The 19,114-nt window shown below is 35.5% G+C and overlaps 1 pseudogene; it reads left to right on the forward strand.

Annotated features, from left to right (window-relative positions):
* Positions 1-15,765, forward strand: part of LOC100713493 (ras-related protein R-Ras2-like) — a 76,383-nt pseudogene extending 60,618 nt beyond the window's left edge.
* Positions 15,766-19,114: the final 3,349 nt, after the last annotated feature.

Here is a 19,114-nt window from a genome sequence, read left to right on the forward strand (position 1 = left end):
AGACAAAACCAGACAGGGAGAGCAATACTGGGGTTCAAGTCAGGTAAATAGGAAAACAAAAAAAGTTACTATAATATATCCTGCTATTTTTAAATTTAGTTTTCCCTTAATTGAAAAAATAGATAAATTTTTTAAAAAGAGTGGAGATTGAGCTAAAAGAGGACATTGTAACAGAACCATACAGGTCAGAACAGAACAATTTAAGCATCATTGTATTTCATCCCCAGATAATCTCACATAATAGTAGTCACCATAGTGCCTCTTTCCTTGAATTATTTGAGTATAATTTCGTATACTATAGCATCAAGCATATCAAGACAGTGTGAAGCCATTCAAGAGAATGCAAGAATTACAGGGTATTTAGAAGCAGTTAACAGAAAATGAACAACAGTTTCTATATTATCTCTTTGCCTATAAATAATTTTATTTATACTATTGCATATAGTAAAATATAGTAAGATACAACATGTTAAAACCAGTGGAAACAGATGTACAACAGCTCAATAGGACTTCAAAACAAGATGATATTAAATCAGCACTAGCTTTTATGATGTGTTGTTTTCTTCAAAATAGCTATTTGTAGTATCACCGATACTAAAATCGAACAACCCAGGTTAAAACCCTTACAATTAATGAGTGAAAACATTATATGGCTTCAAACCAATATGATTGGGAATCATGATTACCACATACTTTCTGTATTCTTATCATTTCTTACACTAGGGAAACTATTCGGTATTTATACATGTGAGTTTGATTTATTTCACTTATGAGTATGGTCTCAACCTGTTTTCATTTATTTATAAATATCTCAATGTGATCATTCTTTATAGCTGAGTAGTATTCCATTGTATAAAAATACCACAACTTTTTATTCATTCCTCAGTTGATAGACACTAAGGTTGTTTCTATGATCTGGCTATTACAAATTGTGCTGCTATAAATATGGGTGCGCATATATCACTGTGGTATGATGCTTTCAGTTCTTCTGGGAATATGCCTAGAAGTGGAATAGCTGGATCAAATGGGGCTTCCAGTCCCAGCTTTCTGAGAAATCTCCAGACTGACCTCCACAATGGTTGTACTAGTCTACACTCCCACCTTGACCTAGCTTTGGCACTTCATATTCTTCTAGGAATCTATCTCTTCTGTGTTATCAAACCTTTGAGATTAGAGGTTTTCGAAATAGGTGTTGATGATCTTCTGTATTTCTTTAGGGTCTGTAGTGATTTCACCACTTTCATTCCTTATTGCATGAATTTGAGCTTTTTCTTCCCTTTTTAAAATAAGGTTGGCTAGGGGCTTGTTGATTTTATTTATTCTTTCAAAGAACCAACTCTTTGATTCCTTGATTTTTTGGATTTTTTTTTTAGTCTCTATTGCATTGATTTCTGCTCTGATTTTTATAATTTCTTCTCTTCTTTTGGCGTTGGGCTTGACTTGCTCTTTTTTTTCTAGATGTTTTAGGTGTAACATCAGGTTATTTATTTGTATTTGTTCTGTTTTCCTGATGTGGGAATTCAGTGCAATAAATTTTCCTATGAGGACAGCTTTCATTGCATCCCACAGATTCCAGTAAGTTGTATTTATGTTTTCATATGTTTGCAGGTATTGTTTCATTTCTTCTTTAATTTCCTCTGTGACCCACTGATTACTCAAGAGTGTGTTATTCAGTTTCCATGTGTTTGTGGGATTTTTGCAGTATCTTTTATCATTAATTTCTAATTTTATAGTGCTATGGTCTGATAGCATGCAAGGGATAATTTCAACCATTTTGCATTTATTTAAATATGTTCTGTGAATTAATATATGGTCTATTTTAGAGAATGACCCATGTACTGCTGAGAAAAATGTGTATTCTGTTGCTGTTGGGTGGAATATTCTCTACATGTCTATTAAGTCCATTTGTTCACAGGTGTGATTCAGTTCTTTTATTTCTTTGCTGATTTTCTGTCTGGTTGATCTGGCAATTGGTGTCAATGGTGTGTTAGATCTCCTGTTAGAATCGTGTTACTACTAATTTGGTTTTTCATTTCTGTTAGTACTTGTTTTATATAACTGGGTGCTCTGGAGTTTGGTGCATATATATTTAAGATAGTTACCTCTTCCTCTTTGAGTTTTCCCCTAACCAGTATGTAGTGACCTTCTTTATCCCTTCTGATCATTATTGGCTTGAAGTTCACATTGTCTGCAAACAGAATAGCTACCCCCACTATTTTTTGGGTTCCTGTTGCATGAAGTATTGTTTTCCATCCTTTGACTTTTAGTCTGTGAGTATCTTATTGGGTTAGATGGGTTTCTTGTAGATAGCATATGGTTGGATTTTGTTTCTTGATCCAATCTGCCAGTCTGTTTCTTTTAATTGGTACATTGAGACCATTTACATTAATGGTTATAACTGTTATATGTTGGTTTATGGTTGACATGTTATCTTTCTGCTGTTGCATCTTTATCTTTCTGCTCTGTTTAATTGTATGCTTTGTTTAGTGTTTTTTTTTTTTCCTAAATGTATCTAGGCTGTCTTTCAGTATTCTTTGCAGGGTTGGCTTGATGGTCATGAAGTTTGGCAGCTGTTCTTTGTCATGGAAGTATCTTATTTTTCCATTGATTTTGAAGGACAGTTTTGCAGGGTACATCAGCCTAGGTTGGAAATCATTTTCCTTTAGGATTTGAAATACATCACTCTATGCTCTTCTTGACTTTATTGTTTGTGATGAGAAGTCTGCTGTGATTCTGATAGGTTTTCCTTTATAGGTGATCTGTCTTTTCTCTTTGACAGCTTTTAATATTCTATTCTTTTGTTCAATTTCTAGGATAGTCATTATTATATGTCTCGGTGTAGTTTTATTTTGGTTATGACTATTTGGAGTTCTATATGCTTCACTGATCTTGATATCAGTTTCTAATCTCATGTTTGGGAAATTTTCAGCTATTACTTCTCTAAATATCCTCTTGACATCCCTTATGTTGTCCCCTTCTTTTTCATTTATCCCTATCAACCTTATGTTGTTCCTCTTTGTGTCCTCTTGCAGGTGTTGAATTGTTATTTCCTGATTTCTTGTTATTTTTAAAAGATCTTTCCTTTCCTGTTCACTGGCTGCAATCTTGTCTTCGAGGTCTGAGATTCTATCTTCACATTCACTGAGGCGGTTTTTACAACTTTCAATGGCATTTTTGATTTCCTGTATATCTCTTTGCATCTGCTTTATATATTGTTTGTTTCTTATATTGTTAATCCAGGGATTCTATCTTTTTGTTTAGTTCCTCCAATTTTTTAACTGTGTCTTCTTTAGATATGTTCAGCATCTCCTTCATTTCTTTTATCATTTCTTCTTTCATCTGAGAGATTATTTCTACTTTGAATTCCTTTAAGGCTTCCCAGAGTTGCTTCTTTATTTCAGTTAATATTATTTCAGGTATTCCAGGTATGTGGCATGTATTTTCTTCTATGCACATGGCTCCTTGGCTTTCCTGGGATGGGCTGGATTTTTGAGATTGCATTTTGGTCTTTTGTTTTATCATTTTCCTATGTTTTTGAGCTTCAAGTGTTTTTCCAAGTGAGGGACAGAGGACTGTCAGGCTGGGATGGGGTTCTGTGGCTTGGCTGGACTCACTGTTCCTGGCAGGAAGCCGAAGCCTGCCCCCAGTCCCACTCACTGATCTGCGGCCGGGCCCCCAGGTGAGGAAGAGAGTTCCCCCACACTGGGACAGTATTTCGTACCTTGTTTCCATTCACTGGAGCTGGCAGGCATTAGGGCATCATTTTGGCAATCATAATTGCTCCCTCATGTCATCAAGTAGGTGACTTCTGTCTGCTTTTTTTTTTTTTTTTTTTTTTTTTTTTGCTTTGATTTTTCTTTACCATTTTACTAATGATGTAGCTGAATACAAAAACAATTCTGGGGTAATAATAAGCTCAGCTTCTCTTTTTGTGCCTATTCAAAGGCAATTCAGAGCACAAAGCAAGTTTTACTTTTCCCCTTGTCCTAAATAAACTTGGAGAAGCAGGCAAGGCAATCGAGGCAGCCTGGTCCTACTTCCTATGTTGTATTGTTTTGAATAACTTCTCATTAAACAGACCTTATTCTTTTCTGTCCTCATCCAATTTATAAAATATTAACTACTTTATCATTACAGCAAAAGAAATTTTGACTAACAACCTTTTCTCAAAAGCAAAATTGTCCATTTTCAATGGATTCAGAGAGGAAGAGATAAATAAGAGTGCTATTTTTTGCTCTAATATTGGGTCAATATAGATACTACTGCACAGACAAAAATCTTCAGTCCTCTTGTTTTTCTCAAGCACAAAAGTCAAGCCAAATTTCACCTTTTATGAGATATCTGTGTGCTTACACTCATCGTATAGAACAATACACTTTAGTTATAGTGGGATCGTCTTCTGTGTTTATTTTCCTCTGTTAGAAAGTGCCTTGGCAGACTAACCCATTAACATTTTCTGCTTTCTCAAAGAAAAGATAATTTACCCGCTTAAAGATATTGGGATCCTGTGTATTGTTTTTCTCCACTTGGTATTCTCGATTTCTCCTTGGAACACTTGAGTGCTTGTAATCAGGAAAAGATGGCACTCGCTACTAACAATTGAACCTCTGCATCCACCATAAGTTCAGCTCCCTGATTACCCACCAGTGAGACCCAGCTCCATGGAAGAGTTTTTCTGTCATAGAGGCCAACCCTTGTACAGCTACTGCTGGTCCCCTTCCCCAAGGAAGCATGTGCTGTGAAGCACAACCCTGAATGAGCTGCGTAGAAAGTTGGGGCTATTTACCCTTGAAATCTGAGACCATCAAATCATACTGTTTGACTTATAATACTCAGACACAGCCATAATACTCAGACAACAATACTGAAATTCACAATAAGCAGTCCTTTTTCTTTTATTGAAGCTATATTTCCTGTGACAAAAATAGTTAAAAGTAACTACTGTGAGTTCTAAAAGACAAAATCTAGGTGATGAAAAAATAGAGTATTCTTTAATAAAATAAAGGTGATATGAGTGTAAAGACTGTCAGCTTTGGGGAAGCTGTGATGCTACATAAATTGGTTTGTTTTTATTTTTTGATTCTGTGCCTTTATCTTTAAGGTCAAGCATAACATATTTGATTTTTATTTTATATGAATTAAAAAATTCTTCCATCAAGGATCAAAGCACTATGTAATCCCCTTGCTATATTTATAGATAATACAGTAAGTCATACAATATAAATTTTTAACCAAAACAAAACATGATATAAGATGGGATTTTCTCCTTAAAAATGTGAACTCAGCTTTTGAGTCATGGGTTTCACTTCTTTAGGGAAGGCCATGTTGTTATGTTATGACTCAGTGGTAATCTCAGTTCTTTAAAAATTGGAACAGTATTATCTGAACACTTACGTGAGAATGTGGAGAGATTAGTCTATTTTTATGTTTTTAAAATGATCCATTTTCCTCCCTTTTATTCAGTAGTTCTAGTATATTATTGGCCTCACAAAATTCATTTTTGTTAATTGAATATTTTTTTCAAGTACTCTCCAACATACCTGATCATCCAAATGATACATCTTCTGAGAATAGTGAGCATCCCTCACTGAACCCATCAACCACCAATGCAGCACCAAAATATGCAGTAAATATGGACTAACTAAAAGAGTCATTAAAAGGAAGACTATTAGATTTTCTAAATGTTTTTCTAAAGCATTTCACTCATGAATATCAATTACTGTAACAACAAAATATGCTGGGCATATAAATAAAGTCAATTTTTATTAAAAATGAGAGTTTCTAATTCTGTTAGTTACTTTTCCCTTGTTGCCAAGACAAAATATCTTGATGCTTAAAATGAAGGAAGGAAAGGTTTATTTAGCTTATAGTCTGTGGTGGTTTCAGTCCACACTGCTGGCTGCAAGGCAGAGTGGCATTGCATGGCTGAGTGTCTACCATTCATGGCAGCTGGGCCAGATATCAAAAGTGACAAGGGCAAAACGGAGGAACGCTCCTCTTTTCCTCCCTTATATTGTAGGTAGGCTATGCCCCTCAGGTGAATGTAGCACTCACACTATCTCTGTGCCCTCCTCTTGTAAAGATTGATGATGTTATTAAGTAAGGACCCTGGTGGCTCACTGAGTTACTTAGTTAAGCTTCTAGGCTTCTCAAATTGATACAGTGTATCATTCATAACAATCCATCCCTTGTCAATTTGGCAACCAGACACATTTCTTTAAACCAGCTTCCAGATACAATGACATGCTTTTTCCTATCATTTCGATTTGGAACAACTTGGAACACTATAACACAGGTTTAACAATTTTTAAGAACCAGCATTAAGTCTATCAACATTATATTACATTAGAATCACGGCATTCTGCCCCTGGCACCCCCAAAAACTCATGTGCATGTAAAACATATTTAATGTAAAACATATTTAGTACATTTCTAAAAGTTACCAAAGTCCTAGTGTTTTCAGCATTGCTGAAAAGTCCAAATTCCAAGTCTACTTTAAGACGTAAGGTAAACTATTAGCTGTAACCACTTATACAAATGAAAACAAAGTTAAAACCTTTAAACATTCAATGGCACAAGATAAACATTTTCCTTCCAAAGGTTACAAACAGGGAGAATACAAGGGATTGTGACAATAGCAAGTCCAAAATCCAGCAGGACAAACATTAAATCCTGTAGCTCCATGTTTGATATCTGTAGCAATCTGGTTGTGAGGTCCAGTGGACTTGAGTGACTCCATCTGCAGGGTATTTACAGTGGTTATAGCTCCTACAGCTTCTCTCTTGGGCTAGTTTTGTCTCCTCCTCAAAGATTTCCTTAGATGATCCATGCTCCTGGTTTTGCCAGACTTCTGGGTTCTCCACTGCACTTTGGCTCACACTCACAGCTTCACATAACTGCTCTATCAAAGACACACTGCCCGGCCTCCCAAGCCTTCTGCAACTGGGGTTGAGGTCTTTTTAACTTTAAAACCCTTGCATTCTGTATGAAGCTAAAACCAGTGCCACACAGATGATGCTGAAGTCTACTGCCCGCTAGAGAAGTAGCCAGGCTTTCTGCTCTCTTGGGTGTAGGGGTGGAGTGCCTGAATCACTGGGCACTCTGATACTGATTCTGAGAAACAAATTCTCTGTGCTGCTGCCATTTTTTAACCTGGTGCAGCCCACCCCATTTTGGAACCATCATTCTGGAAAATAGTGGCTTGCTACCAATCGAGAACATGGTGCTCTATGGGTTTCTCTTCAAGGCAAAGTCTTTCTTTTGCAAATTTGAGACTACAAAGGGTGGAGACTTATAGCTCCTGGTGATACCCTGAGGCCATGTACTATATTGTCCTGTTCTGCCCTCAGCAATGGAGATCTCCTCAGCTCTATCTTTGCAATCCATAGCTTTGCTGGAGCTTCCTTTCAGGCCAAACTCACAACATTTTAAATCATCCTGCTAGCCTTTTGCTTAGTTAGCAATATAAGTCTGGTTAAAAGCTCCCAACAATAGCCTTGCCACTGCCCCAACATTAGACTGCATTGAAATTCCTTGTGCCAGATTAGTCTGTTGACCTTAATTTCAGTCTCAGGGAAAATCTCTGGACATGAGAAAAATACAGACAAACTTTTTGCTAAGCCATGATACACATCATGTGGATTCCCACAGCCAATGCAGTCTTCCCAGCGGAAACCTCCTGAGCCCAGTCTTTACCAGCAGGATTTCTGCCAAACTTCTAGTCCTCTGACCTCTGAGCAGAATCTCCCATATAGAACAGCCTAAGACCTTCCAGCACTACCTTTTCAAGTGACATCTCTGCAGCTTTCAAAACTCCTCCCACAAGCCATTCCCAAAATCTCTTGAGTCACTTGGTCAGGATAGTCATTGTAATGACTCCACTTTGTTGGTATCAAATTCTGTATTGGTTATTCTTCTCTCACTGATGGGATAAAATACTCAACACTCAAAGTTAAGGAAGGAAAGGTTTATTTAGCTGAAAATCTGTGGAGGTTTCAGTCCATAATCTGCTGGATTCAAGGCAGAGTGGCTCAAGGCAGAGAGCAACAGTTCATAGTGGTGGAAAACAGCAAAAGCAACAAGAGCCAAATGGGAGGAATGTGTGAACCTTTTTCTTTTCTTTATAATGGATGTAGACTACCTGCCCAGGGCAGGTAAACCACAACCATTCACACTCATGATCCTAACATTAGACTACGAATCAAGCAAAAAATCTAGAAACCTGCTTCCAAAATGTGACCCCCTGGCTGCATGAGTCTCTGCGGGAACATCCAGACACAAACCATGATACTAATTATTGTCATATAATAACCTGGACCCTTAAAAGTGGACAAATCTCTGTAATATGGTAAGAAAAAATTATATTTATCTGTGCTTTTCCACTTACTGTCTCACACGACAGGCAAAGTAGAGTTATCTTTTCTGTTATATCAAGCTGGACCATGTTAGTGCTGAACATTTGTTGACGTGGGTATTTTGTGGAGGATATTTATCTGTGAATGAAGCAGAAGTAGAGTAATGCAGAGCCTTTCTCCATTTTCTTCTTGAGCCCTTCCAACTTTCCTGTCTTTCAGATCATTTGTAATGCCTATCACCATGCTCAGAGCTGAAAAAAAAAACAAACAAACATGTGGAGCAGAAAAATAAAATATGTCTGTCTCTCTCTAGTGGGTAGCATTATGAGTATCACAAACATTTTTGGAGGCATTGATAATCTGCTTTCTCTACATTTGTTTTCTCTCCCTTTTACCCATTTTAATAGTACAAATTAGGTATGGAGCTCAGTGTTTATATTAACTTCATCATTATTTCTCAGAGGGAACAGTAGACTAACATATAAAGGGACTAGGACTTGTTTTGGGGACAACTAGAAAATAAAGATATAAACATCTTTGGGGACAAGACATAATATTAATTACTGGCATGTACTTCCTGTTCCCTTTGTAATACCCATATCAAGGACTTGTTAACCACTTCCAGGAAAGCCTGGAGGAGCTCTCATCACTCTGCAAGCAGAATTTGGCTGTAACTGCCACTTTCACATTAGAAAATCTTTTCAGCCACAGAAGGGCTCTTTGTGTGCAGAGTTCAGCACACAGGCTTTAGGTTTCCTGTGAGCATCAGCCAGGAAACACTGTGCCTGTGAGGTGACTCCAATCCCTGTACCCCTCCACAGATGATTACAAACACAGATCTGAGACCTGGGACTTTGAGATTTGCAGGATGGCATCAGTGAAGATAATGGCACCTCACAAATAGCAGAGCCCTCTCCAGGCAGCTCAATCCGACAATATGATTTATGTGTCTTTCATTTTTACAAGGTAATGATGAGACTGAAAATAAAAGGTTGCTAAAGAGAGAAGTCGCTGTGCAAAGCTTCTCTTAGGCAGGGGAAACTTTAAAGCAATGCAAATCCTGTTGTTTCCTTTGTTCTGTTAAATTTTGTCTAAAATATCAATGCCCACAAAGGAAGCATGATTGGGAGAGTATAAGTCAAGTTCTCTGTTTTTGCTTTTTCTCAATATTTGTAGGCTACAGATAATGTATTATATACTCAAAATATAGCAGTGAAACCAGGATTCAAGGGTTGTTAATCTCAAACATATTATGGGATTGCAGAGCAACTGAGGTACTGAGTGTCTCCGGTTTAATTACCAGGGCTGGCAGAGGAATCCAATTATGTTGCTGTGTCCTCCATATAACCCTTTCTCATTGTTCACTGCTTGCTTGTTCTACGCATGTTTTGATCACCTTTTTTTTGTTTATTTGTTTGTTGTGTTTTGGTTTCTACTATTCAGTTTTCCTGCTCTAATTAATTGGAGGTTTTATCTTCTTTGGATGAGTAATTCATCATCCTTTTTCCAGCATGGAATGTTTCATGTTAAGAAAATTTTTGTTTAATTTTATCATTCTCTAGTGGAACTGAGACAATGGGATGACTGAATTCCCCCATGTCCTAGACCACTGTGTGGATCTGATGGTAATAGGCAAGCATTATACAACTTAGAGCTCCTGGAATTGTAAGAAAATTTCAGATGAAGAGTATTGTTTTGCTCCACAGAAAAGCATAGTACTATATAAAAGAAAAAACATTAGAATTTCTCCTCCTAAATATATTTTAGCACACCAATATTCATAAAATGTTGGGGCTGAGTAAAAGTGAATTGAAATTTCAATTCACTTTGTTATCCCAATAGTTGGGCAGGGAAGTTATCTATATAGACAAAGGATAACACTTTTATAATAGACCTAAAATCACTGAATTATTTCCATTTGATCTTCCATGATCCCTGTAATCCGCCTTTCCTCCTCTTCCTTAGTATGACTTCCTACTGTACCATCATTATTTCATGTAAAATATTGTCATAATTTCCTGAGAAGTTCCTCTGCTTCTAGTCTCCCCTTGCTCTTCTTACTCCCACCTCTCCCTAAAAGACAAAAATGGTTCCCCAAAACTTACAAACATTCCCCAACACTTACAAAATGTCTTGCTACCTATAAAGAAATCATTCTAGTGCCTCATTTGACATTCAAATCATCTCTGACTGGAAACCAATCTAAACTTTTAATTTATAGTCTCATTTCTTTCATATTCTATACTTCCATCAAACTACATTTTTTATTTAACTTGAGTATGAAGTACATTTTTCCACCATGACTTTTCAAATATTTCCCACATTATATTATCATCTAAGAATTTTTCTTACTTTCATTTTCAGATATTTCAACCTAGCATTTCAGGATTGAGTCTAATTACTACTGTAGTTCCATTCACAAATAATGAGATCTTTACTGTAATAAATTTTGGAGTCCAGAATTTTATATTTATCTTCATTGTACATAAATTTATGCTTAATATACCATATGTCATAAAGAAGGTTTTATTTATTTTTGGTGTCTTTCATTGCCTTAATGATGCATTATTTACATAGGTGTTCATTCATTCATTCATTCATTCATTCAAAAAACAGCCCCTGAGATTCTCTTGACATCAGAGAGAAAAGTCCTAAAGAAGTACCAATGAATATAACATATCCATGCTCTTGGAGCACATATACTCTTGGAGGAAAAAATTAACAAAATAAATCAGAAAATATGTGCAGCCATGGGGAGAAACAAACTGGTAAAGGAAATATAAAAATTGAGGATGTTTGACTATCATTATAGACAAGGTATTCAATGGAGATGACATTTTAAAAAGCAAAAATTGAAAATGCCAGAAAATGTCATGGGACATCTGGGCAAAGGGCACTGCAGGCTGAGTAAATAGCAAGTGCAGAGGACTTGTGAAGTGGAGAGGAAAGTGAGAGGAATGGATAGAGTAGCCAGTAGATGGGGTGAAATTATGAAGTGAGTAAGGTATACATTAGTGGTCATTCATATTGGAGTTAAATGTAAGAAGATTCTTTTGCTATAAATAAAATGAGAGATATTGTAAGGTTTGAAATGAAAAAGGTGAATCATGCTTTAAAGCTCACACTAACTTTCTGAACTTAGAATATACTAAACGGGGCCAAACATTGACACAATGATGGAAATTACAATATTACAAAAACTTTGATCAAGATAATATAGTGGAGGTGGTGAGTTAAGTGGAAAATTGTATAAAACTCATATTCTAGAGAAGGCAGAAAGGCAAACAAACAAAAAACCTATATGTAAACTCCATGGATCCGGAAAACATCGTTATATGAAGTGACCTAAATCACAATGAGATGAAAAAAAAGGAGAAAGGAGAAGAGAAAGATAAGAGGAAAAAAAGAGGATGGAATAATGAGCTTCTCAAACTCTTGTCACACTGCCCCAGAATGCCCCTTCCCCAAGATGGGCACAGTTCATGACATGTTACAACTTCTTTAATTGAATGTTTTTTTTCCTATAATATCTTACCCTCAAATATTAGTATTTTAAAAATCAAATTACTTTGGTTTAATGTAAAATTTAATAATGTTCTGAAATATTTGGATATAAAAATCTTCTGTCATTTCCTGATCATCAGTTCTATCATATGTTGATTAAAAAAAACAAGATTTAATAAATACCTACTGCATAGAGGACATCATTCTGTGAATATAAAGCAAGTCTCACAGGAGATTTACTATGTGATTGGGAAGATTATTTTGTATATGTGTTCTAAATAGGGCTATGAACCAATAATAGTGAATAAAGAGAAAGCAAAAAATAAATAGTAGGCCAGATGTATAACAAATGGCACAGAGCCTGCCTGGCAAGTGTGAATTCAATTCCTAGTACACCCCTCAAAAATTAAAAAAAAAAAAAAAAAATATATATATATATATATATATATATATATATATATTTATAACCAATGGGTTGTGTCTTACAAGGAGAAAAGAAAACTAACCAGAAGTTGCAAATAAGAATTGCTTACTCCATGTTAATAATTTAGAGAAGAATTTATTGAAGAATGAGTAACAATTATTTGCAGAAAGAGGAGATATAGTTAGAATTATACAGAAATAAATGATTGGTAGAGGATCAATGGATTAGAATAAAATAGAACAAATTAAATAGGTAGAGATAGAATACAAATTGGACTGTAAAAAAGTTAACTTTAGTTGCAAAAAGTTGAAAAAAAACAACTGAATACATATGTATGCTTGTGGGATCGGGTGTGACATCGTCAATTGTTAGTCATTGTCCAGTCCATGAAGTCCTATTTTATAGCAGATTACAATCCAGCCATTGAAGATTCTCATGCAAAGAAGTGTGTGACAGATGACCTAGCAGCGTGGCTAGATATTTTGGATAGAGCTGGACAAGAAAAGTTTGAAACCATGAGAGCACAGTACATGAAGACCAGTGAAAGCTTCTTGTTATTCTCTTCAGTCACAGAGGCAATTTTGAAGAACTCTATAAGTTTCAAAGACAGATGCTCAGAATAAAGGATCATGATGAATTTCCAATGGTTTTATTTTATTTTTTTTTATTTTGAATAGAATAGACTAAATAAAACAAAGTAAAACAGAGCCAATCAAAACAATACAGTAAACATGAACAGGACTTCAAAACAATAGAAAATCAACAATGCTTACCATAATGCCTCTTGTTATCTTCAAAGTATCTGCTTATACCATCAGACATAATAAAATGAAACAGAACAAAACAAAACTGAAAAAAAAAAAACCAAACAAAACAGAACAATGAAAACATAGCTTCAAAATAAGACAATAGAAAATTAACAATGGTTACCACCTTCCTTTTCAGACACCTCCTCCACTTTCGCTTTCACAGTATCCATTAGGTATTTTGAAGCTCACTAAATCTCTCAGTCTCTTATACTAGGGAGACAACACAACGTTCATCCATGTAACTCTGAACCATTTCACGCATGAGCATGACCTCAAGTTACATTCATTTACCTACAAAAGCCTCTAGATTATCTTTCTTTTTTGCTGAGTAGCTTTCCATTGTATAAAAATGTCATATTTTTCTTATCCATTCTGTAGCTGATGAGCGAGCTATCCTTGCCTCTTCCTTATTCCCTGTGACATGAAGCATTGATTTTTCTAGTTTGACTTACAGTCTATGATTTTCCTTTCAAGTTAAATGTGTTTCTTGAACAAAGCATATTGATAGATCCCATCTCCCAATCTACTCTGCCCGGTCTGTTTTAATTGGTGAATTGGGCCTTCTGCATTAATGGTTATGGGCAACATGTACTGATTCATCTCTGCTTGCTATTTTCCTGCTGTTGGCTTCCAGGTTTCCCCTCCATTCAAATGCTTGCCCTGATTAACAGTTCCCCTCTGTTCCTGTTCCTGAAATCACGGTCGCTTTTATCTCTCTCTAGAATGTTCTTCAGTATTCTTAGTAGAGCTGCTTTGGTGGTCATGAGTTCCTTCAGGGGTTCTTTGTCATGGAAGTATCTTGTTTCTTCATTGATTCTGAAAGATAGTTCTGCAGTGTACATCAGTCTGGGCTGGAAATTGTTTTCTTTCAGGACTTGAAACATTTCAGTCTAACTTCTCCTTGACTTGATGGTTTGTGCTAAAAGTCGGTCATGATTCTGATGGGTTTTCCTTTGTAGGTGATCTGTTTGTGTTTTCTAAGAGCTTTAATATTGTTTTTGTGCTGAATTTCTGTGATCTTGATTATTATATGCCTCGTGTAGATTTATTTTGGTTATGGCTAATGCAGTTCTACATGCTTCATTTATCTATATGTCAGGTTATTTTTCCATGTTTAGAAAGTTTTCTGCTATTATTTCTGTAAATAGTCTTGTTATTTCATTGGCATTGACCCCTGCTTTTTCACTGATAGCTATCACTCTTACATTATTTTTCTTTGCATCATCTTGCAGCTATTGAGTTATTATTTCCTGGTTCCTTGTTATTTTTAAGAGATCATTCCTTTCATGGTCACTAGCTGCACGACTGTCTGAAAGTCTAAGTTTCTTTTGAGCAGTTTTGCCAACTTTCAATGGAGTTTTTAATTACTTGAACCTCTCTTTGAATCTGTTTCATGCATTCTATGTATCTCTTATATTCAAATTTCTCTCATTTTCCTATGCTTCTCTATTTTTTATCCATGTCTTCCTCAGATACACTCAGAAATTCTTTTATTATGTTTTTTATTTCTTCTTTTACTTAAGATAGAATTTCTGATCTGATTTCTATTATAGCCTCATAAAGTTGTTTCTTTATTTCAGTTGCCATCACTTCAGAAACTTCAGCATGCAACTTCCAATGTCTTCCATATTTATATCTATTGTACTTGCTTTGCTTGAGTTGAGGGCCACAGACTGACTTGATTTTTTGTCTTGATATTTTCCTGGGTTTTTCTGGACAAGCAGGTTGTGGAGCCCTAGGCACTTGCCATGTTGCCTGTCCACCCACAGTGTAGGGAATATGTCAGGCACACGAGCTTCTCTTATTCTAGGTTCCTATGGTGGCACTGGGGTGCAGGGCTGGTTTCTACAGACACAGCTACTTGAGGCTCCCCTCAATTGTGGCAGGTACACAGTAGCTTTGATGCCTGGTTCTCTCCACTGGAACTAGCCATTAGTCTTTGAAGACTGTTGATGGACTCATAGGGGCCTCTATATTCAGTTTCTTCTTTTGTTGTTTACAGTTCTGTGTTAATGTTCATGTTGCATCCAGGAGACACATTGGATATGGACCTGATTTTGTCTGCTGGATGTGGGGGCCGAGACTTGTCTTTTATTAGTGAAGTTCTCCAAAGTCCAACTGCTGACTCCTCACTGCTGCTTCAGATGCTTCCACAATATGGCTCTCACTGATTATTTTGCCCTCCCGAGGTATGTGTGGGTGCATCAGTGCACCAGGCTGTTGTCCTGAGTCTTGGGGTTCCCACCAGTCTTGCATTCTTATAGTTAATCTGCCCTCCAGGATGCAATAATGAGGCCCAGATCACAAGCTCACTCACTTCAAGCCAGCCTGCTCTCTGGGTTGGAATGGAGGGACTCAGAGCATGTACTCATTGTTTTCCAGCCAGGCTTCCCTGTGGGATGGAATCTTCCAATGATTTTATTGGAAATAAACCAGGCCTGGATCATCAAAAGCAGGTGACACAGGAGGAAGGACAACAATTAGCATAATAAGGTAACATACATGGAATTGTTGGCAAAGATTAAGATAAATGTAGGTCAGACTTTCCATGAGCTTGTTTGGGTTACAAGGAAATTTCAAAAGAAAAATGTTCCCTTTCCCCAGAAAAACACGGAAAGAAAAACACAAAAATGGCTGTCATTGGGTGATTTTCTCAGAATCCTTTAAATTTTAGTAACCAGCTGACAGAGAAGGTCCTCATCTCTTCCTTCTCTTCTCATGGTTTACATCACGTTGGGACCTTTCTAGCATTAAACAAATGATCACTGGGTTAACCTCAGATTGACAAGCTAGCTAATTCGTTCCCTAAAGCTAGCACAATGATCTATTCCAGATCAATTTAAAGGGAACACTAAGTCTCATTCAAAGATTATCTGATTTCTTTAAAATACTGTCTACATCCATAGACACATTCTTTTTTTTTTTTAAGGGCTTACATTTTATTAGAGATAAATCAGTTTTGGAACTGAAGTTATTTGCCAAGTCATAGATTGTGAAATATTCATTAACTTCCGGAATCATATTGGCCACTGTTACTCTAAATAGAAGCATAGGAGTTTTTTTTTTCTTTTTAAATGTTAATTTTTACCCATCCTTAAAAATTTTGATGTGAACTTTTAGATAAACTTAAATACACTGGTTAGAACCTACAAAAGTGAAATATCTCAGATCTTCCCTGATGTTACAACTTTTTTCTCCCCAGGGGCCAAAAATATTAAAATGTCGGTTGCATTTGTTTTAAACAATGCTTCTGAAGCCTTTGTTAGTATTCTTCCTCTTGAAAATGCTACTATTCTATGTGGCCACATGTTTGGATTCATTATGAACTTAAGCATTTTGCTGTAGCTGATTTCTCAATTTAACATTTTCTGTAGTTTTCCTAATGGTAAAAATGAGTAATTTCTATTTGTCCTCATTTTCAAGTATCTCTGATTAAGGGATTCAGAAAAATTAAAAGTTTTTTTTTGTTGTTGTAATATAAAACATGGAATTAATTTTCCAGGATCAGAGTTGATTAATGTTTTTGCCATATACTTTCATAGATTATTTCTTACCAAATTTATTAATGAGTATTTTATATGTTTATAAGAAAATATACTTTCACAGCGTACTGTATATAAATAAAGATAAATATTTAGTTTTGACTCATCATTTTAACTGAAAAATAAAGACAGTGGAAGCTACAAAAACTGTGATAGAAATTGGACTTGCTGATCTCATCTTGGTTATTCCCACCTTTGGCCAGCCACATCCCTACTAGAGAAACTTTTCCAGTAGAAAGTAACAGGATGAGACTCTGTCATCACTTTCAGTATCCCTCACTAGGTATTGATTGGTAGGTCAAGTATTGAATGTAAATTTTTGGACTGGCAATTTAGTATAATTGTGGAGGCTTTCTGATTTTTGTTTTTAATTCTGTGGATTTTGCTTACACAATTAAAAAGGTAAATTTTTGAAAATGAGATAGATACTAAGTGGTATCATATAAATGTCACTTTATTGAATGTTACAGTGGTCCTGTGAAATTTATAATGCCAACTTTGTATAGCTTCAGGTGTTAGAATTAAAATTTGTGTGTTGTCACAAAAAGGAAATTATAAAGATCAGAGCACAAATTAATGAAATTGAAGCTGAGAAAACAATACAAAGAATAAATGAATTGAAATTTGACTCCTAAAAAATGAAATAAAATTGATAAACTCCTATCAAACCTTATCAAAAACAGTAAAGATTCAAATTCATGCAATTGGGAGTGAAAAAGGTGAAATCAGAAGTCCTGCAGAAATCCAGAAGATCATCAAGAAATTTCACTTTAATAACATAGAAAATACAGAAGAAGTGGGTAATCCTTAGATACATAAGAAATAACAAAGTTTAATCTAGGAGATACAAAAATTCTAAATAACCTGATATGATCCAATAAAATTGAAAATATAATAAAAATTTAGCAACAAAGAAAAGTCCAGGTCATAATGGATTCACTGCTGAATTCTACAAGAAATTTAGAAAAGGAAGACCATTAGTCCTTCATATGTAACAAAACTGAAAGGGAAGCAGTACTCCCAAAATCATTCCTGAAGGCAAGTATTAACTTAATACTAAAACCAGAGATGAGCCTAACCAAAGAAAAGAACTCACAACCTATCTCTCCATGAACAGAGACACAAAAAGCCTCAAAAAGATACTGGAAAACAGAACACAGTAAGTCTTTAAGCTGATAATACTGTATGACAAAATGGGATTCATCCCAGGTATGCAGATATGGTTCAACAAATACAAATCAATAAATGTAATACACAATATCAACAGATTTAAGAACAAAATCATATCATCATCTCAATAGACACAGGAAAAAAATTCAAAAAAATCCAACATTTAGTCATGAGGTATGCCAAAGATATTTTGATTAGGATTGCATTGTCTGAATAACAATCTGTCTCAGTGAGTGTATATGTGTACAGAAATTAGGTAAACTATGTCTTTTATAATAGCACTGGAATAATTAAATACTTAGGAATCAAACTGACAAATGATAAAAAGATCTGTATTGATAAATACAATACCTTGAAAAAAGAAAATACCAGAAAACAAAAAGATATCACTTGCTCTTCGGTAGTAAGAACCAACAGTTAAAAATGGCTCTACTTTCCAAATTGTTATTCAGACTTAATGCAGTCCTAAACAAAATATCATTGGCATACCTCATAGAACTAGAAAAAAATACCAAAAATTCGTTTGGAACCAGAAGAAACCTATAATAGCAAAACAATTCTAGGCAACAAACGCAAAGCAGGAGGCATCACAATCCCTGACTTGAATTTATATTTCAGAGCTACTGTGGAAAAAGTAGCATAGTACGGAAAAAAACAGACCTAAAGATCAATGAAAAGGTTTAGAAAATGCAGAAACAACTCTAAATATACTCAGACACTGTATCTTTGAAAAAGGGGCCAAACACATTGGCTGGAAGAAAGGCAGCTTCATTAATAAATAGTGCTGAAAATCTGACCTTCCACATGCTGATAATGTACACATGTCCATCACTACACACTAAACTATAATCAAAATAGATTAAAACCTTCTAATGTCCATCACTATATAATAAGCTACAATCAAAACAGATGAAGATCTTCTAAAAGTTAAAACAGAAACACTAAGTCTACTGGAAGTCCAAATAAGGAGAACTCTTGAAGACATAGGTGTAGGCATAGACTTCATGAACCAAATCTAATTGAATGGGGAATACTGACAAGCATAAACAAATTGGATCCCACCTTAAAAGCTTTTGCACAGAAAAAAAAAATCACCATAGAGTGAAAAGACAACCCACTGAGTGGGAAAAATTCATAGTCAGTTTTTCCTCAAACAAAAGACTAATTTCAAAAATTTATAAAGAATTAAAAAAAGCAGACACCCAAATTTAAAGACCCAATCCAAAAATGAACCACTGAGATGAATAGATACTTCTTAGAAGAAGTACAAACAGCAGCTAAATATATGAAAAAATGTTCAACATCACTGGT

The sequence above is a fragment of the Cavia porcellus genome, unplaced genomic scaffold (assembly GCF_034190915.1).
Source record: "Cavia porcellus strain 051 isolate PalLab524CR breed Dunkin Hartley unplaced genomic scaffold, mCavPor4.1 scaffold_5, whole genome shotgun sequence".
Classification (NCBI taxonomy): Eukaryota; Metazoa; Chordata; class Mammalia; order Rodentia; family Caviidae; genus Cavia; species Cavia porcellus.